This window comes from Pterocles gutturalis, unplaced genomic scaffold (genome assembly GCF_000699245.1).
Source record: "Pterocles gutturalis isolate BGI_N339 unplaced genomic scaffold, ASM69924v1 scaffold24428, whole genome shotgun sequence".
Lineage (NCBI taxonomy): Eukaryota > Metazoa > Chordata > Aves > Pterocliformes > Pteroclidae > Pterocles > Pterocles gutturalis.
Genome location: NW_010126370.1, coordinates 5,491 through 27,675, shown reverse-complemented (window position 1 = coordinate 27,675; position 22,185 = coordinate 5,491).

The following is a 22,185-nucleotide window of genomic DNA, read 5'->3' as shown; positions in this document are numbered from 1 at the left end:
ATGTTCTGTGGTGATTGTCTCCTCAGGGAGCCAGTGCTGCGAGCGTGGCTGTGTCAGGACATCAAACGTGTCTGTGGTGAGGGAAGGTGCTTGCTGAGGCCTTCATGAAGCTGTGACACCCCCAGAGGCCCAAGGCAGCAGCGTGAGCTGTGTCCCTGCAGGCAGGCAGGGCCTGGGATGGGGACAGGGCCCGAGATGGGGACAGCCCCTTCTCCGGGGACTCTGGGTGAGCAGGCCTTGGAGATGGGAGCGGCTGGAGGAAGGGCTGAGGTGGAGGGAGCGGGGGCTCTGGGGTGTGGGGCCTGGCGGGGAGGAGGGCTGTGCTGGGGGGGCCTGGAGGCAGGGGGGTTCCCGCCTGGAATCTCCCTGTTTATTTGTGCTGTACCCCTTTGCCCTGCCTCTTAACCAAAGGGAGATTTTAGGCTGCATTCATCACATCCTTCTCCTCTCCATGTCTAACTGGAGCCTGCCGCCTCATGGGGCTCCCCCATGCCACCCTCTGTGCTCCCCCCACTCAGCCTGGGTGGCTGCGGCGCTGTCACCCGCCTTTCCGAGTGACTCCACACCTGCAGCAGATTTTTAAACTTCAAGCTCGGCAGGGAGGCCACCTCCCTTGCTGCCACCGTGGGGGCCGATGAGCTTTTTTCAGTGTAAACGCGAACAGGAAGCTCGAAAGCAGCTGTGTTGGTGGCAGGAGCCACCACCTGACCCTCCTCCCCGGTGATGCCACCGTGTGTCACCGCCTCTTATGTAATCACAGAGAGTCCAGCTTTCCTGGGACATGGTTATGCAAAAATGCAGTTTTTAAAAAAAAAAAAAAGGTAAAAAAAGACTCCTGAGTGACCCAGTGCCACCTCTCTCAGTGCAGGGCTGTCACAAGTGGGCGTGCGGCGAGGCAGTCTTCAGCAGAAGGTCATTGTCCCCCTCTCACCTTGCCTGGGTGGCTTTTGAGCGAGAAGCCGATGCCAGATGACTCTTGGTGTCACGTCCGATCTGCAAGGTAAGTCCTGCCCAGGTTGGTGAGAGGGAGTTCATGGCATTGGGACTTTTCCAGGGGCTGTGAGGCAAAGCCTGCAGCAATATGCTGCCAGAAAACCATTCCTGTTCTTGTCTCTAGACCCCTCCTAGCTTTCCTGAAAAGTGAATGACTTCCAGTGTGAAAATTGCTAGCTTTTCCCTTTTTAAAAATATTTTTCCCCTTTTTTTCATCTTTCTTCCCCTTTTTTATCTTTTTTTAATATTTTTCCCCCTTTTTTCATCTTTTTCCCCACTTCTTAATTTTTTCTCTTATCTTTTTCTTTCCCCTTTTATTTTTTCTCCTTCCTTTGTGTCTCTCTTCCCCCCGTGTTATCTCTATGCACTCTATGCTTCCCTGTCTGTCCCTGAATTTATCTCCTCTAAACTTCAGACATGCTCTCCTCCCTGCCACACCTGCCAACACACCAACATGTGGATGCACACATGCTCACCATATTGCAATGCCTGAGATCTTCCTCCCTAATTTCTCTTCCCATCCTCAGAGGGAGTGATGGAGGTGGTTATATTTCTAGATTTGTTGTATGCTTCTTCTATGTTTGCCTAGCTGTTGGATGTTTTTGCTGCTGGTTCTTTCCTATGTGCTTATTTTGGTTCAATCTCCTCTTCACATCAGAAGTGCCAGCGTTCATGCACTTGCACGTACCTGGCTCTAAGAGTCAGGAAGAATTTATTTGCTCCATTGGGCAGATGTTTGGTTGTTTCTGGAGCATCACCTGGTGTCTCCATGGCAGCCAGCACAGCAGCAGGGCTTGATAATAACACAGTGAAGGTAAGGTGCTGGATTTGCAGCCCTGAACAGAGGGGTTGGCACCGTTTCTGTGGAGGAGCCGCAGTAGAGGGGTGGCTTCCTTGGAGAGGACCTTCTGCTGGCAGGTCCTCCCTGGCAGAAGGAGCCACCTCTCAGCAGGCGGAGCCCTTTGCATGTCTGCACAAAGCTTCTCTTGGGGAGATGGGGAGGCCAGGAAAGACAGTTGGCCTTGGTGATACCAGTGGTTAGTATGGAGTTAATGATTGCCTAGGCCACGAACAACTCCTGTCACAGAGGTCCCTGTACGGTATGGGCATTTGCTCCACTTTGTTTTAACCGTGGCAAACTCTGCTGTGAATTTCCTCAGCTAGTGAGCTTGCACTGAAAGCACAGCCTGTTCTGTTCCAGCTGGTCTGTATGTGCTTCAGACCTTTTGTTTCCATCTCCCTATCTCCTCATTCTCTCCTTTCCTGGTCTAAATTTCTCCTATGACACTTTTGGCCAATTTTTCACAGTGTTTGAGTCCCTAGATGCAAACTTCTGCAAAACTTGTCCTTTGTGTCAAATTCTGTGTAAAAACATAACATCTGAAAATTGGCTTTGCCTTTGCTTACTCTGTATGGGGAGGATACTGATGTATATGCCCTTCAGTATGTCCCTTTATGATATCAGAAACACGATAAAAAATACAAATGATCCGGGCATTGAAAACTCTTAAAAAATGATTAACACTGTGTAGGACTGTTTGTTTCTTTCTGTCATTGCTCAGCTTGTAACGTGGTTTCTTCAATTCACAAAGCTTCTGGGGACAAGCCTTTTCCTCTCTTGCTTTGAAAAACCTTTTGCATCTGATTTCAAAGACGGGGAGGGCTGGTTGTTGTTTTCCCTTCTCCCTCTCAGACTTCTCCTTCTGTAGCAAGTTTGAGAAAGATAGAGAGAAAACTATTCTGAAGGCACACAGCATTTCTATAAAGGTGGGTGATAGACATTTATTGTACCCGGAGGAAGGTGTAAAATTATTGTGTGTTATTTCTGGAGCTTGTGGCGAGATAGTTCTCATTTTGAATTTTAAGGCTGACAGCTGTCATGAAATTTTCATAGGAAGAGAAGGTGTATTTAATCCCCTCTTTTTCTTTTTTTTTTCCCCCAAGGTTCACTGTCCTTATTTGCTTCAGCAAAATAATGAATTTCAGTGAAGAAAATAACACATTAATGATTTTAGTTATATTTATTGAGTAGAGTGATAAATATCACAGTCATGAATGTAGAGGATTCACTAACCTCTACTTCAGAGGCAGTCTTTGGTTTTAGAAACACTTTAATGTGGCATGAAAATCTACAGCCAGGGCTGAACACTACTGCATGCCTTGGAGCCACTTTTCCTACTGTCTTTCAGTGAACTCCAAAACACAGCATTTCCTCCCCTGTGAGCAAAAGTATCCCTAGAGTTTATTGTTAATGTAGTTGCCGTTAGTTAAAATGCCAGAGAATTGGGAATATGCTGTCAACAGGCTTTGAGAATTACTGCTGAAAAGAGGACCTGCTGCCTTGGGGTAATTGACTCCCCTGGGCACACTGTGCATCCCTTTCCACACAAAAACCACGGTCCCTTCAAACTCTTTCAGGTTGCTGTGGTAGCAATGGCCCTTTCTTTGCTCTTTATCTAATGTTAAACCCAACATTCTTTGTCTGCTTTATAGTCATTGCAAGTAACATGCAGTAGAGGAAACCTTAGAGAGGAGAGCGTGCATGCAAAAGAAAATGAAACCGCTATCCTGAATTCTGTGGAATTAACCAAATTTCCCCTTCTACATAAGTGTCAAGATTGTAGATACAAAATACAAGTTAATGAAACAGTGTACGTTTGTTGAAAAAGCTAGCGAGTCTCATATGAGAGAGATGCCTATCTAACTGGATGTTGCAAATCTGCCAAACCTCAATCTGCTGTTCGTAATCGCTTGGTTATTTATATAGCAACATAAAATGCAGTTCCAGGTACAGAACCTTCTTATTGCTAGCAGACACATAGTAACAGTAAACTGAGATCAAGCACGTGCAAAAAAAACTTTCTGAAGATTTTTTAAATGAAATTCTCTGAAAAGTTATGTCATTAAATAAATGAAGACCATGGGAGGAACTCTCCCATTCACCAACTTTCAATGCCAGTGGCATGGGCTTACTTAGCTGAGAAATGAAAAGGTGCCTTTTTCCCCTTGAATGTCAAATGTGCAATATGTCAGATAAGGTGCAATTAATAGCAGAAAGTCAGATAAGATGCAGTTAAAACCAGAATTTGTCTTTGTGTTTTGAGAAGGAGGAGTATCTTTCACCTCTTGTGGAGTCAAGCAGTTTAAGCAGAAATTCCCTCTGCTTCCATCTAGTGAAAGAGTTTTGTGAATATTAATATTGCAAGGAATAACCCAAGGGATTGAAGAGAGAGTTCATTATCTATTGCTGGTTCCTGTAAAGAACTGTTATAATAAGTCTGGCTGATGATTTCTGCTGCTTTGGCAGAAATCTGGAATAAGTTGTACAGCATCAGTGGAGGCATTCCAGATTTGACTCTAGTGTAGTTTCAGACAAAACCCAAGTCCTAATTTAGAGCCTTATCTTCTCTTCTGGTGATTTAAAAAGGAAACTGCAGCAACCAGTTTGAATCTGGAAAAATTACTTCTAGGACTGGACCATGTGAATTTACATCAGTGTTTCACTTTAGCTACTCAGTAGTATGTATATAAATAAATATATAAATCTATTAAAGCGCTGATAAGGCCCCTGTTGCTCTGGACACAGAGAAACTCAATGATTTGGGGCTGAAATTAGGAGTTTCATCTTTACTGCAAGTGGGTTTGTCGCCAGTTCTGTATATTATAGAAACTCAGAAGTGGCCGATGGATGACTCCGCCTTGCAAAATCTTCAAAAGTTTCATTTATTTCCTGTGACAGCACCATGAAAGGGAAACCTCTGACAGAAAATCTTGATATTAACAATTAATGAATGAGAAATGTGGTCATGCTCTGCAGTGAGTGTCCTTTGCACTCACGTATGAGTGGAAGAGGCCTGGCAGCATTCAAGACAAGCCAGTATCCATGGATTACTTCCTTTAGGAAGAAAAAGGAAAGCTTTTAGAGAGCACCAGGTCCTTTGACAGGACTTCTGCGAAAGATCACAAGGATGGGAGTCTTCCTGCCAGAAAATGATGAGAAAGGCACCGTGCGCTGAAATTTGTGGTCCTTGATATGCTCCACTCCCGATCTGCTAAATGTTTCTGTACATCTTAGTATGAATGGTTTCTATTTTGTGATCATCAGTTTCTCATTCTGAAACAGGAGGGTAAGCAGTGAGTTTTATTTATGCTCTGCAAAAACTTTTGTAAAAGGGATGCTATGATCAGTTCTGCATTCTGGAAGTGCTTGTGCTGGAGCTAGGAGCAGTTAAAGACTGGAAGAGCTTGGCTTTGGTTTGTCAGCTTAAAGCAAAACTTCTTAGGGCTGAAATCTGGGTGACAGCACTGCTGGGTTAGCAAAACCCCATGGGGCTCTACTGCGTATGTGAGTCTCTATGGCTCAGTGATAAGCTGAGGGCCTAATTCAGTTTTCTAAATAAGGAATAATTTGTGACTGCTGATGTAAGTGACCACACAAAGAGGAGGAAAATGGGGAATGAAGCAGGTCCTGGCAGTTTTACTGGCTGAACAAAATATTTTAGGTTGGGTGTTTTTGAAACAAGTATATGAAAAGATTAAGGGAATCAGGAATATCAAATATAGGTGAAGGCTGTTTTTCCTGATGACTGGTGTTTTCTGGGGAATGGATTTTGAAAATGGGGGGGGAAGTCCTTGTTTTTACCAGGATATGTTCTGCTTTTCCTCTTATTGTTACAGACTTTGACAGTGTTATCTTTGCAGCTTCTGCAGAACAGTGAATTTTGTTATTTGCAAATGATTCCACTCTGTTTTTTAAAGAGGGATTTTGTGTGCCCTCAATACCTGCTAACCATGGATTGTTGCATCTCAAAGATTAGAAATGTGTTCAGTTCTTCCTGGTGGTTCTTGACTTCTGGTTTTCAAGAGAGAAATCCACTGACTTGCTAACATCAATGGCAGCCCTGCTTAAGCCAGCATTTCTGGCCTTGTCTCAGAAAAAAATTCTAGCTTCCACTTAATTTTAAACACAGGCTCATTGATTTTGTAGCCTGCAATGACATTCTTGCGCTACAGAGAGGAAGGGACTGACTTACCTTTGGGTCTAGTCTGCCTCTCACTTCTTGCTCATGATGAGGCATCACCGTAACATCTGGGGTAACCTTCAGATAATTATGAACTTTATCTTTGTGAATCAATCTTCACTTAACCCCAAAAAACAACTATTGGGACAGCAGTTTTTTGTCAGATTCAGTATGAACCAGATGGAATTTTCCATCCCTCTGGGTAGACAGAGAGAGGTGGAGAGCGGATGCAGGCGGCAGGTCCTGCCAGCAGCACCCTGAGGGCGAGCTTCCATCTGCTCGTTCAGCCGGAGCCAGACATGTGAGTCCCTTCTCTCTAGTTCTCTCCTTCTCCCATCAGTTGTGTGAGTGAAGGTCTAGTGGTGGGAAAAGACTTATTGCTGAGTTACCCCAAGGTAAATGCAGCCACACCTTGCCAGTTCCAGGTAGCATGGCAGACCAAAAGCTGCTTCTTGAAAAGTCCATGCGCAAGAATTAACAGCTTCATACTTGCCGTCTACGCTGCTGCATGGCATAATGGTTTAGTGTGTTATTTACTGCTTTTCTGTAAACAATGTGGTGCTGATCTGATACAGGATAGTCTGGTCCCGCGAATCTGTACACTAGGATTATGTTTAAGCATGCTCTTAGTAAGCCAGCGTAGTCTGATTGTGGCAGCATTGACAAATGGAGCTTGTTGGCGTGAGTTATCTTGGGGACATTCCAGTCTGTCTCAGCATTGTTGCATCCAAATGAAATAGCTTAGGTATCTCTGTGCTACCCCACCTTGTGCAGTGAAGAAATGGCAAGGGGAAAAAAGAACAATTCAGTTATGCGTTACGTGTTCCTGGAGCAGGGTCCACCAAGTCAGTCCTGAAACCGAAGAGAGAAGACAACTAAAAATGTTTAAAATACTCAGTAGTATCCAGACTGTTTTTCAGACCTATTCAGCTTTCCAAGGAAAGTTTTAGTTATTAAAAAAAAAAATCAGCAGAGATTATCTGAAAATACTAAGATCTTAAATGGCTTGCATTTTCAGCTGAAGTGCTTGAGTTTCTGATTCCAGTATTTCAGAATTCAACTAAAACATTACTGCCGAGCATAATCTATAATAAATTTGACCCAAACTATGGAATAAATCAGAGGAAGAAAAGGGATTTCTTTCAAGTCCTTTCCCAGAGAAAAAAACAAAAAGCATTTATGAAGTATCTCCCATTGAGCCATGGTGTGACGGGGTCAGCTTTCTTGGGCGCAGAGGCAAGCCGAATGGAGCAAACACCACGAAGACTTCATTATTCATCAGCTGCATGCACCGAGGCATTTTCAGACCAAGAAATGCAAAACTCTTGTCACTTGCAAAGAATCATTAGTCACTTAGGGGTTTTCAGGGGTTTGCAATACATTTCCAGTCTTATGGTCTGTTGTAGACCCACAGTAAAATTTAGAGGTCAGTTGGTTCCAAATAGAGTCATACCTGAGTTAGTTTTGAGGCTAGTTACCACGAGCAACGCAGCCTCAGTGGTGTGGGCTTTGACCACAAGGACTGAGGGATGAAAGAAGGCTTATACAGCCTACAAGCTGTGACATCCAACAGTTCTGCTGCAGGTGGTTTGGTAGTTTTGGGTAGGTTCCCATTGTTTGAAGTCTTATCCCTCAAGACCAAAAGACAAAACTAATTCTACCAAGCCGCTAGCAAACAACCTGTTGTGATTAAGCTGCAGAGCCAGTGGATTAATATCTTTGAACCTAGAATTTTAGTACACCAGAAAGTTCAATATATCCTTCAGACTCACAATCTGTAGAAGAAAAACTTGATTTTCAGGAGTTCAGCATCTGTGGTTGTGGCCAGGTTTCAAAAGTGATCCACTCCAGAGAATCCTTATGGGGTCTTGGAATCTGATTTTCAAACAAGTGCCCGAATGAGTGCAAAGCTTCAGTGGAAACCAGACTTTAGAAAACCTGGTCTGATAGTGAAAATGCTTGGTTCTGAAAACCTGTCTCTAAAGGCACTGCAATACAGTGACAGACTTGCAGCAACATTTGGTGCTCTGAGCCAACAACCGTTTGCGTGTTTTCAAAATAGGCATGCAGCAAAATTGTGACTTTGGCATGCTGTCGTTGCTTCTGGGTCCGTTTTCTTTGAATTTGAGTTTAAAGCTTCACCAGCAAGAGCAGTTCTTCCATCAGTAGCAGCCACAGAAGCAGTTGTCCCAGAGCTTAGGCATCCGGGCCCTCAGGGTCTGCTCTGTTTTCTCCCTTTCTACCTGCTTTAATCACTAGACCGTGCTATTTCCCACTGAGATACAAGAAGTGAGTAATACATATTCCTCGGTAGCACCTGCTTACCGCTGCTTTAGTATGAATGTGAAATACTCAGCATATGAGCAACTGGAATTATATCCTTTTATCTTAAATAGGCCGGTAGGTTTAGAGAGTATTGTAAGATGGTTTAGCGGGTTGGGTGGTGTTGGGTTGACAGTTGGACTCAATGATCCTTGAGGTCTTTTCCAGCCTTAATGATTCTATATTACCAAACCACAGATCTTTTTGGGTTTTTTTTCTTATTACTGAGGTGAGGAAAAAGCAGCGAGGATCGAAACTTGTTTGCTGGGGTACTCGCAGTGCAGTGTTTGTACAGCGCGGTGTTCCTGGTAGAAGTTTTCGGAATTTTCTGTTGTAAATCATGTCATGCTCGCTAGGGCTCGTTTGTTATCTCATTTTATCAGTGTAAATTCTGAGTAACTCCTGTGGGTTAGATACTGATGTACCAGAGTGTCTTGAGATTAACAGCTGAGTTCTGATTTAGTTTACGATGATATAATTTAAGAGCAAAAAAATAGGCGGCTATCAAGCTCCTTACGTAAAGCAAGGGTAGCTTGGATCAAACTTTGTGCTGTTTTAAACTCCTTAAAGCCTAGATTCTGTTCCCAGTTTCATTAAGGTAGGTGAACTCCAGTGATGTTTCTATGGGTTGGCTCTTATGTATATGGGTGCTATAAGGAAATTGGGAATTGAAGCTTGATCCAAAAATTGTCTGTGGGGTAGTTAATTTCATAATGGAATTATGTATTTAACAAAAAATAATTGGAAGCTTAAACAAACAAAGAAAATTTTCTTTTCTTTGTTTGTTTAAGGTTATATTGAAAATCATGTACAGTATGTCATGGGAATGCCACAGCAAATCAACCATTTTCACTTCAGAGTAAAGAAAAGAAAGGGAAGATATGCCAAGTCGCTGTATGCACTTCTATATTACATTGATTTTTCGTATTTAATTAAAATGTAGATTGATGCTTGGATTTCAATTCTTGTAGTTGCAGTTAAGAATACTCCTCTCAGCGGTGGTTTTAAATAAGCTCAAAACCGTTATCAGTGTTTGTAGATCTGAATTTGTGACATAAATAAAGGGAAGTAGACATGAAGATTTAAGAAAGTTTGCAGTTTATAGAAAGGGAAGTCATACCGAAGAGTAGTAAAATTTAGATTCGTACATTAAAAGTCAGTAAATTGAGAAGAATAACATATAGATATTGGCCATATTAAAACAATTGAATTTTGTATGTTATCCACTTTGTCCTTTCTTCTAATTGAAAGGAAAGGGCAAGACCCAAGACTATGGTTCAGTTCTACAGCATCTATAACCTGCTTGCTGGAAATTTATTTAATGCTCAGATTCACACAGTATTTTAGGATGTGACAATGGTCAGATTTAGTCAGCTCAAAGGTCCACCTGGCCTGATCTTTTTGCCTCATCTTTTCTGTTATTCCCTTTTTATTTGTGACAACTACACTACCCTGAGGCAACAAACTTCAAATTTTAATTTTTTGTAAGAAGATGTGCTTCCTTTTTTTTCCTTGGAAACCCACTGCCTGATAATCCCAGTGCATGCTCTTCATTCTTGAGAAATAATGAGTTAGCATTGCTGTATACAGAAACTGATCCAAATGTATTGCTGCTGTGGTTGCCCTTCACAGGATCTATTCTAATTTTACTGCATCCTTGGGAAAAAGAATAAAGTAATCGGAGGGTTGAGGGTTTGACTTGTGATCACAGAGGAAGATTCACCAGTGGTTTTATGAGGCAGTGTGTTTTGATTAAAGAAAAGCGTATATTGTCTCTTAGATCTGCAGTGAATCAGTTCCTGTTAGATATAAGGTTTTTTCTGGAGGGCTTTGTACAACCTGCTGGAAAGTACGATTCTTCAGAGTCAGCTCTGATCTGCTGCTCATGGTGGAGATAAGAGAAAGAAGGGGAGATAGGTCTGAACCAAACCTCTGAAGCCGGAGCCCTAACATGGTCTCCTATCAGTGGAAGGAAAGCTGTTTTACCAGAAATGAAGATCTTTTGACCAGGTAGATAGAGTGCACGTACAAAAACCTCAGTACAGCATGTCCTCATTTTCACAGAGGTATAAACTGTTTAGCATCGGCATTAAACTAGGACATTACAGATTTAGCCCTTCACAGCTGACCGGATACATTGTGGAAGTGGTACGGAGATGTTTTTATTGCACATCTTCATGTATTTAGCAGTCTTTACATGAAAACGTGACTCACTTTCTGCCTGCTCAGAAGGATAAAAGACTGGAGAAGTTCAAAGGCTGCTCTCCCTAGAGAAGGAGGGCTTCAGAAAGATGTTCTGTCTGAACAAAGCTAGCAGCTTTAGTGCAAATCAGAGGTGAAAAATGAAGGAATGCCATCATTTTACCATGTTTTTGGTGCTTTCTCTTCTTCTCAGGATGCAGATAATAAAGAACATGGCTGATGGTGAGACGTTATTAATTGTCTTCTACATTTATAGCCACAGAAACAACAGATACCAATGCACCTTAGGAAATATTGGTTGCATAATGCACTTGACCAAAAGGGTTCTACTGTTGTTACTAATATTAATGTTTCCACTCGTCCTTGTGCGTACAAGCTGTGTGTCACTTTGTGCGATTTTCTGCACTCATGAAGAGTCCCAAGACAAATGTGTGGGTGTAGGTGTGACTTTGTGAGCTGCAGATATAAACAATAGCTGTAGTTTAGACTCGGTGGCCTAAATTTTGATGCTTTCACATATTGGCCCAGCTAAATCTTCATTCCTTGCCCTTGAAAGGCCAGATCTTGCCTCCGATAAGAACTTCCCTGCCTCGCACTTCACACCCAACCTTCTCCCAAACCATCCCCACCTCCAATGAGGTGTAACTGTGCCCTGCCTCTGGTTTGATTCCTGCCTCTTCTGGACTCAACCCTCACTTCTCACTATTTCACTTCTATCTGCTTCAATTCACACAGCATTAAGTTGGGGTCTGAAGGAAATTCCCACCTTGGCACAATGGATTAGAGCGTGAGGGATTGAACAAATGGGGGAAAGGTTAAAATGTGCTTAAATTAGTTTGCTGCAAGGAAGAGTAGAGGCTCATCATTACTTTTTTGTTCTGTCTCACAAATGAGTGTTTTGGACCCCTTTTATTTCCCATGCTTCCCAGATGTATTGCCCAGTGAGGGTTGGTTACAGTAATCTTGAAACTTCTTGTAGGATCTCCTTATGACAGGCACCAGGAGCAAGAGAAGGAAAGGGAGAAAACAAACGACTTCGCCCAATGCGGGCGATGAGTTTACACACTGAAAAAACCACCTGTTGGTCTTTGACTCATTCAACAAAGAAGTCACATCAAATACTAACCTGAAAAATTCCTGGTAAGTGATTAAGCCCAGAAACAATAGCATATTTCTGCCTCTTGACGCTGTCAGAAACCACAGGTACACTCATCGATATTCTCCTTTTGATGCTTTGAGATCAGAAGTAATTTTGATCAAAAGGTGGAGGAATTACCCCAAACATATTAATTCTAAAGGACATTATTTGTTTTGGTCTTTAGTTACTCTCAGAGCCTCTGCATACTCTTTGAGCTCTCAAAGACTTATGGCTAAATTAAAATAAATGCATTCCAAATGTATTTAGTTACAGAATCACACTGATTTGGACAGAACATTTTCATGGAACTTGTCCTGACTCAAACCAGAACAGAACTCTGGTCACGCTGAGCAAACTCGGATAGCAAATAGATGTGGATTTGTCTATTTTGCAGGTCTGCATTGTGCAGAGATCACACCCTGCCAACACTGAAGGTCTCTAAATCTGTAAAAATAGATAGCTGGTATTTTAACTGCAAGCAGCAGAATATTTAATCAAATAGCTTCTACAGAAGACTAGCATTTTTAGGCTCCAGTGTTCACATTTCTTCTGTACAATCTGTAACTTTGTGTATATGATGGAACTTCTTTACATAGATTCTCACTTTACTTGATTTTCAAAATCCCTTAGTGATCTTCTGTGCCTCATTTGTTGGGTGCTAGCCTGAGGTGCCTTAAAAAGGGATTTGATTTTCAGAAAGAGCTATGCAAGAAAACAAAGAGTACTTTGCTTCCGAAATTTTGTCCTATTTATGATTTGAATTCTTCAGAAATCACGAGTCACTCTTGGAAAACTAGACCATTCAAATGTGGTCTTTTCTGTGAAACTTAGAAAGTGAAGAACACTGGAAATTTTCAAAACTTCTAGACACAAATTACAACTGAACAATATTTAGAATTTTTTTTCCACAGATGTGTGAGCTCTTTTGATTAGTGTTGATGTGAATGCTCATGAAGAGCACATGGAGCACCCAAACATGGTTCTTTATAATTTCTGTTTCTGCACGTCCTTTATTGAACTAGTGCCCTTCTGTGTTCAGGGGGATGTACAGTCCCCGCCTGAAGTGTTTTGAATTATTTTGAATTGTATCTTCCCCTTTCGCTTGTAGGTGGTTATCAGTCATCAAGAAAAAAAGTAATTCATGTCACTCATGCCATAAATTGATTTAACAAGAATGTTGGTTGTTAGTCATGCTGATTATTAGCTGTGTTGATTTTCAGAAGGGTCACATGCCAGATTTTCACAAGCTCATGGTGTCTGGTTCCACAAATATATACAGTCCAGGCTTTCTGAGGGAGTTTGACTTCTCACTTCACCTGTAGCTCTGAAGTTGTCCATTTAGTTTGATTCCTAAATAGCTGTTTGAAAGCTAAAAATGCTGGAACTGAATGTTTCAGGCTAAAAACCGAATAAAGCTTGGCTTTTGGATGGTATGTTGATTTTTTTTTTTTTTTTTGTCTCTGATTTTGGGCAATTTTCAGCCTGGAACACAATTTTTTTTTTTTTTTTCTTGGGAGGGTGGGAAACATTTTCAGATTAAAATGTCAGCCAGCCCTCTTCCCCCAACACTCTGACCAGCCCTGCCAGGAACCTTGGTGATGTTGTCCTCATGACTCAGAAAAACACTTTGCGATTATATAAAAGTACTATTATTATTACAGCTCCGTGGTGAGCCATGAATGCATTGCATTGCTGGTGAAGTGTACTGCAACCCTCCAGACAGCGTGGACAGCATCTTGACCACGATTTGTGCGTTGGTCTTTGTGGGTCCCAACAGTCAGGTCGTCATGGTTAAAATGAAGGGGCTTGTGCGAGGGCTGTGGGGGTTGAACTGTGGCAGATACCAAAGCTTCTGTGCGTGAGTCGCTAATGAAAATGTGCAATTATGTCTTCCTTTACCATTTTAGAGTAATCTTGTAGAGGTGATGGCTTATCAGGCTGGTGCTGGCTGCTCCCTCTAGCCCAACTTTCTCTTGGATGGGACCTAGGCCCTGAGCAGCCTGGCAGTGAAGCATTTCTGAGTGGGATCCTTTCTCTGCTCCTTCCCTATCCATCCTGCGGAGCTGTCATAACAAGCTGTCTCCTCTTGACTCTGCAAAGTAGTTTTCCAAAACTTACATTAGGCTCACAAGATGTGGTTCTTCTCATGAGACCTAAGGTGCCTGCAAGGTCTACATCAGAATTAGTCACTCTGGGCTTGCTTACAGTCAAGAGCCAACAGTCCAGGGAGCTCAGATGATCAAATGTGACCACTTCAGGGTAAGATGCATGTCATGCTAAACTCCCTCACTAGGTCTCCGTGAAGTATAGAGGGTGTCTGAGGTGGCCACATGTAGGTGTACTTCTAGACGCTCACACTAGATCAGCACAACCCCTCCCTGTCTGCCCAGAGGAAGGAGGGCTGATATGGAAGATCGCCACGTTACAGGGAGCTTGTACCTTAGATGATGATGTCTGGAGTGTGATCTCTTAATTTAATTCACAACTTAGACTGTGTCATCAGTCTTCTCTGCTAGCTTCTTCCTATAGGCAGGAATGTACCATGGTTGTTGTCTTGAGATGGACACTTCTGTGCCAACGCTGGGTACCACGCTGCTGCTCACCCCCGGCTGTGCAAATACTTCCCAAGCTCCTAGGCAGCACTTCTGTGGTGTTCATCCACACTTGCTTACAGGCCTTTCAAAATCCCAGACTTCATCAAGTGCAGCTCTCCAGGGTAGGACCAGGGATTTTGGGGAAAAATGGGAACTGAGTAGATGCAGTAGATTTACAATCCTGCTTCAGCTGCTAACCAAGTTATGTGACTGAGGTAAATCAGTTCTTCTCCCTGTGCTTTCCTTATCTGTAAAACGAGGGCAATGATTCTTATTTCCTTTGTAAGGTAGTTTAAGATCAGTGGGAGATAAGTAGTATGTAAGAGCAATTCTTACTATCCTGATTGAAGTTAGTTAGGCAAAGTGTTTGTGATTGTTCACTGAGTGGGGAAAATGTCCTTTTTAACTCTGCTTAGTCATACACATTTTTTTTTGGTACCCCTTGACGGACTTTGCAGACACTGGTGAGATGTGAGTGCGTGGCTGTGCTGGCAGTCTCTTGAGAAACGTGGCTCCAAAATGACAGAAATTGCTGAGGGAAGCTGCCCTTGGGTTATGTGTGCATAGAGTGCTGTACTTAGTGTTCCTGGTGCGACTGCAAGAGAGGTAAAACAATCACATGGCTATTTTAGTTTATTTGTTGGTATTAATTAGTAGCACCTTTAATGGTAATAGTTTTATGTTCTCATTCCGGCAGGACCCCAACTGTATTCACGACCATGGAAAACTTCATGGCACCGCTGAGCACCATCAGTGTGCTTGCGCCTCAGCAGAGCAAGGCTAAGCTCCTCCACGGCAAGGTGAGCGGTCCCTCCCGGCGCAAGCGGGAGTTCATGCCGGATGAGAAGAAGGACAACATGTACTGGGAGAAGAGGCGCAAGAACAACGAGGCGGCCAAGCGCTCACGGGAGAAGAGGCGCCTCAATGATTTTGCCATGGAGAGCCAGCTGGCTGCTCTCAGCGAGGAGAACGCCATCCTCAGGACAGAGCTGCTGTCCTTGAAGCTGCGCTTTGGACTCATCAGCCCAGACACTGCCACCTACCAGGGCCACTTCCTCCAGGACTTCCTGGGAGTTTATTTCAGAGGGCACAGAGCAGCCTCCCCGCTCCTTGAGGCTGAGCCCTTTGCTGGAGAGCCCTTCTTCACAACAAAGAGCTTTGTGCCAGAGGCGCTGGAGCCAGCTGACTTTTCCGGCAAAACCTTTGGCCGATCCAGAAACATCTTTGGCTGTGGCTCAAAGCCAGCTCCCATGGATGCACCTGGCCTTCAGCAGCCAAAGAGGCTTGATGCAGCTTTCAGATCCCCAGTTTGCTCTCCATTCCTCAATTACCACTGCCCGGACAAATATGCTTTCCATTCGCCTTTGTCAGGCAGTGCCTGCTTCTTGTGCCCTTCCTCCTGTCCAGCTGAGGTGAGCAAAGAAAGTACTACAACTGTCTCAGATGAAGATGATGAGCAACGAGTGCCCAAAACTTCTCCTCTACCCCCATACAGTCTGCCCTGCCCTCCAGAAGATCATTCAAAGGGCCGAAGCTTTGCTGCCCTACCTCACAAGCTCCGGATTAAGACCAAAGCCCTCAGCAGCTTGGAGGAGAGTGACCTGGACTCCCACTGAGGCAGAAGAGGAACGGCCTCCTGTGGGGCCACTGCAAGACCTTCCAAAGAGACGAAGGGTTTGGAAGGAGAGGATGGAGGGGAAATGTCTTGTGCTTCAAAGAGGGAAGTATTTTCTTTGCTTTGCGTAAATGATAAGGGAGTTTCTAGGGCTGGGCTGCATCACTACAGCACAACTGCAGCTGGCCATGACGTTCATCTTGCTGGGTGAGACCTGCCAGACTCTGTGGTCTCCGTGTAAGTCTGAGCCTCACCTGGCTGCTCTGCTCACAAAACAAGCTAAAATTGGAGGTGTGAAGGGGCCGGAGGCAGGAAGAGGCTAAGACGGTGGAGGTGGTGCCCACCCCATGTAACACAACTACAGTTGCTTGGGGTGGAAACCATTTTAATTACGCTTGCTTCATCATCTCCTTCATCCTCATGAATGTGCCTGAAGTCTTAATTGCTTGACGTGGGAAACTGTTTCAAGCCCCCCAACTGTCTGGAGCAAGAAAAAGGGATAGTGATAAAAAGGCGGTGGATTTACGCTGGCATGAAGCGAGAGCAGACCCTAGTCCATTTTATTCCCAGTTTATCGCAATTTATCTTCAGAGGGAATGAACTCTTTTTGTCTTTGACCAGACACAGCATAGTCCAGAAGACAATATCATTTATCTTTGCAACGATTGTTTTGGAGGACTGAATATTTGTTTTTTACAGAAACGAAAATGTGTTTTAGTTTTACTTTCTTCTTTTTAAATAAGGCGTTTTCAGAAGTGGTATTTCTGTATTTGGAAATTGCCTTTATTAAACATTCTCTCACCTTTAGCTGAGTTGGCTGAACCATTTGCTTTTTTGGAAATGTAGTGCTTATAAAATAAAAAAATAAGTAAAAAGGCAATTTACACCAAAACTGTTAATTAACTGGGTAAAAAGCATTTCAACATTTTAGATTTTTTAATGATTTTAAAATTATTTTACCAGCTTTATGCAAGTGAGCATCTCAGTTAACATCTGGCGGCTTCTACTAAGGTAAATCTCAACTGGCCCAATGCTGGACTCATGTTGGATGTACTCATCGATGGTTTACCAAACGGTACACGTTGGAGAGACTAAACTGGAGACCTAGCACTGAAGGTTTCTCTTGAGTTTCAGTGCCTGGCATATTTGCAGCACTCAGAAATAACAGAGGAATATAATACCCATGCTGTAGCCTTTTGCGTCCTTGCTGTCAGAGTGTGCAGCACCCCTGGATGAACGGCAGATATGGAAGAGAATGGGCTGGACTTTGCAAAAACTGCTTTGCCTGATCAGCCCTCCTGGAAACCAGAGATGAGAGTGGGAGCTCGACCTCCTGGCTCAGATCCCTGGGCATCTCCGCTTCACCAGTTCTGCTGCTCACAGGACGACCCTGTTCCTTCTCATGTTAGTGTTCTCACTAAAATTTCAGGCTCTGGAACGTAAGGACAATTGTCAAGAGTATTTTTCTAGAGATGATTTTGTAACTAACAAGGAAATGCACCAATAATAAGACTGTGTAAAAGGAAAAACCATGCTACCTGAGCTGGGATGTAATATTCCCTCAAATCAGTTAGAAAAAAGGGCCGTTTGTGTGAGCTGTGGGGTCACCTGAACTGTGGAGGTATATCAACACACTATGCCTAATAAAACTCTGTTTCCAGACGCTGAGAATGATGCCTGTCTCTTGGGACTGTATCTGCACCGAACATTCCTCCTCAGGAACAACCAGCGTGATAAATAAATGCCGTGGAGATGAGTCCTGCTCAGCAGGAGCATGGGCAGCTGCGATGAAAGGCACAGATGGGCTGTGGGGCACGTTCCTCTGTCCGTAGATGTGTTTTCCCCCTGTCTGTTTCCACGTGCTCACAGCAGGACCCTCAGTTTTCCACCACAGGGTCCTCCTGCAGCTATCGCACCGCCGAGGTGCTGGCAGAGGGGCTGGTGCTGTGGGGCTCGCACCGCTCACCACCGTTTATAGCGATACCCCACAAAGCTCAGCCCTGCTGACTGCCCACCTCTGGCGCTTCTGTGCTGAGATCCGTGCAGAGCAATGGGACCTTCACGCTGGCAGCTCCTGAGGCCAGAGCCCCTGGGCTGCAGCACAAGGCGGGTCAGCTCTACTGTACCTGCTGACATGAAGGGAAACCAGAGAGCTGCAACTGCTCTTCAGGTGTGAAACTTGACACAGCGATGCCTTCAGATTAAAAAAAAACCACAAGTGGTTCGATTTCCTGTCCTGTTCCCCATGTCCTCTCTCCCCCTCGGAACAGGTAGGGACAGCCCATAGCAAGAACGTGGCTTAGAAATTATTTTTCTGGAAGAAATTCCCTCCCCCTTACTTCTGCCCTTCCCCGTCGCTACTGGACCAGGGTGCAGCAAGCAGCTGTGGGCGAGGGATGTGGGGTGCAGCAGGCAGCAGCCTGGCCGTGCCGTCGGAGCTGGGGGTAGGTCAGCTCACCCTGCCATGGAGGATGGGTTCGGTGCTCGTGGGAAGGGAGGTAGCCCCCCAGGACCTGCCTTCCCTCCCAGCCCTGGGCCCAGGGCGAGATGACCTGGGAGGTCTGAACCTGCTAGTCCCCAAAGGTGACTTTTTGTGGGGAGCCGGCACAGTTCATCTGAAGACAATGAAGAAATGAGTAATGCTTCCTGTTTGTTGTGTCCCGGCTGTTGCACCAACTGAGGGCCAAACCTGGAGCTGGGGTTCACGGCGGTGTAAGCTGCCGGCACCCGGTGGAGGGAGTGGAGGGGTGCGACAGCAGCAGGAGAGCACAAAAGGGTGTGAAGTAAACCAGCCCTGGCCCCACACCTGGCTCATCTCAGACCTTCTCACATCCCCTTCACCACCATTTCACTTGCTCCAGGTTTTGCTTTTCCTCCCCTCCAGCCGCTTGCCTGGATGGGACGGAGCCTGCAGGGCGTTTCTCCTCCCTCCACACTTGCAGTTCTCATTCACTGCCTTGTCCTAGAGCATTCCCTACCAACACTCAGGGGAGATCCAGCTCTCTCTGTTGATTATCCTCTCCCCAAATTGCACATCTAATAACATCTTCAAATAAGAGCCATTATTGCACTGGTTGTTTCAGAGATGACAGCTGCAAGGCTTGCCTGGAAGGGAGCTGCCCTGTTTCTACTCCTGCTTGGGCTTAGAAGTTAATTCGTTAACCAGTTGTTGTTCCAAAGTAATCTCAGGTAGTTATCAAGCTGGTGAATTACTAGGGTGGGTTTATATAATTAAAAAAATACTGTGTATGTGTCCTAAGAGGGAGAGGCGAGGAAGATCTCTTTTTGCCTGTATTTCTTTGGAAGCCAATTCTGGTATTTTTTGATCTGTCTACCAGAACGGAAAGGTCAAAGGCAACAGCCTAATTCGGTACCAACTGGCACTTAAGAGTATGGTGTTGATTCAACCCATGGTTAGACATGTAAACCAATGCCATGGATTTAATATCATCATTATTTACACTGGCAAACACAAGCCTGTGTTTATCGGTACCACTTGGTGATGTTTATTCTTAGGACAGAGGTGAAATTTAGAAATGCCATGGGGTGGCACATTTGAAGGCAGAAGTTGTTAAATGTGGCTCTGCACTGCACAATCCCACCGCTTTGCAGCTCCCTCAGGCAGAGATGTTTTATTTATAAAATGGAAAATGGAGTTTTTCTCACTGTGACCGCTGACAACAGAACATCCCCCTGCCCGTGGCTGCTCCCTCCGCACCTCCGTGCACAAGGGTTTTCACATCATCACTGAGTCCCAGGTGCGGAGCAGCAGCTTTTCAGGGCAGGAACAGGGCTGAGATGTGGGGCTTCCCCTTTGGCACATCCATGACTGAGCCTGAGAGCATCACCCTCACACGCAGAGAGTCTGATATCCCTGGGGAGCCAAGCCCAGCCCCTGCTGCAGCTCTCCCTCGCTCTGTTGCTGGGGTCAGGAGCACGATCGCGGTCCCAGCACGGACCTTCTCTAGCGAGCGAGTCCTGGTGCCTGTGGCCAGCCTGGACTCCCCCGAAGCACAGTCACCACGAATGCTTTCATTCGAAAGCACAACCAGCAGAGGAAGAAATAGCATAGATATGTCAGCCTCTTGTTTTGCATAGGAGCTGGTGGTTTCAGCCCTTCCCCAGGAAACGAGAGGCTTTGCTTCTATTCCCTTCTCTGGCTGCAGGGATTCAAAACTGCTTCCCAAGAGAAGGGGAACCGCCTGGGCGGGCAGCTGGAGCAGAGTGGGGCACCCTCCTCCCACAGCTGGGAACTTGGGGTGCTGGGGGCTGGAATGGAAAGGAGAGGGAGCCAGGGACCGCGGCGTTCCCCTCCTTGCAGTGGAGAGGAAGCATGTTGCAGCATTTCAACATTTCACACCACTTGTGTTCAGAGCTTAATGCTTTCGCCAGCCACAGGTGAGTCTGCCTTTTGGACTCCTCTTATTGTTTCAAAGTGTATTTTTAAAACAAGCTTTCCTCCTCTTCACATCTCCAGCCTTCGCAATCAATCCATTTTTCTCAAATTAAAAAAAAAAAAAGTAGCCATTTTGGTATGAAATTTTCAGGTGACAATTTTGCTGATTGTAATGGAAAGTGCTCAAAAGCCCCAAACAGATTCCAGGAAATACAGCTGAAGTGTTAATTTGAGAGTCACCGTGGCAGCATCTGTTTTCTAGTCATCTAAGTGATCGAGAAAAGGCAAGAAAGAGTGAACTGAAAAAGGCGCTGGCATTATGAAGTGATTCAGGCTGGCAGAAGCTGGAAGTGACCGTGATGTTCGCAGACTGCAGAAGACAGTGCAGGGGCAATTCCATGATGATAAATGCAAATGAATGCACAAAGGAGAGAGCCATGACCTTAACAAACCGTGCTGTAACTGGGAAGTATGGGGGGCTCTGCTGCTGAGCTCACCTCTTCGATGCCATTTGCCCTTTGCTCCTCCTGCCTCCAAGAGGAGGCAGCAAAGCCGGGGCGATGGCAGGGGTGCAGGATGGCTCTGGGATGGAGCCTGGGATTTTCAGTTGGGAAGAGAGGGATATGCTGCAGGTATCTAAATATCCACCATGGGAGACATGCAGAATTTGAACAGGGAAAAAGTGCTCACTGGTTTCCATAATGCAGAACGAGCTGGCACTGAGGGAAAGTGAGCAGAGGCTTTAAAAAAAAAAAAATAAGTTGAAGGAAGTATTTTTTCATGCAGCACATGGTTAAACCATGCAACTTGTTACCGCAGGATGCTGCAGATGTACATGAGGTCAAAAAGCAATGAGATAATTTCAGGGAGGATTAGTCTGCCAGGAGCAACTGGACACTGAGTGGGGGCAGGACTCTGGCTCAGGATGGTCCCGGGGCACGGCCGGGGCAGCCGGGAGGACGGGCGATGCTGCAGCTGCTCTCACAGGTTTTTGCTAAGCACCCACTAGCTTTGGAGACAAGGCTGGATGGAGCTGGAGTCCGATCCAAATGCTGCTCCATCCCTGTGACGCTGGGAAGAAAATTTCTCTGCTGCCAGACACTACACACTCCAGAAAACCCAACAAATCTCAGGGCAGGTTTTTCACACCTTTGTGGTGTTAGGCAGAGAGATGACTACGGAGTCTTCCCTTAAGAGTATGAGTTAATGATGACCTTTAGCTTAGGCCAACGACCAAACCTGATTCATTACTGCTGTAGGAAAAGTTAGCAATGACTTCTGGAAATAGCTGCTGTGTTCAGAGCACCCCGCTGCCTGGCAGACTGGATAGCACCTGGGTGTACCTGTGAGGGCAATGCCATCCCAAAAACCTACCTAAAATTTCATCTTGGCTATATTTCCATCATTATAAAATAATGAGAAGGGAAAATTCCAAACCATACACAACTAGCACTATTAATCATCTGCGAAATGAACTTCTCCCTGCACGGCATCGTGTCCCCACTCACCCAGAGCAGCCGCTGCCGTGGGCAGCTGGGACTCAGCCCCAGACTGAATTCCCCCTTTCCCATCCTGGAGGTTTCTTTTAACTTCATCTTGTGTCGACCCTAGAAGGTTATTTCTGGATAAGTGGGTTAGGGGTGTTTTTTTTTGTGGAAAAGAAAATAATAATCATGTTTCTGGTTGGCATGGCCAGCATCAGGATCCCCAGGTGACCGCGGCAGTGGCAGCCCCTGCAGCTCCAGCTCGCACAGGTGGAGCTGGTTTACAGTCCCCCCGAGGGCTCAGTTTCTTTACAAATGCCCGTCAGGGGCTGGTGCCCAGTGCCTGGGGCTGTTTGCAGTGGGAAGGTGCTGGTGTCCGGTTAGCAGCGGTCAGCTGGGCAGGAGTGAGGGAAGGAGGCT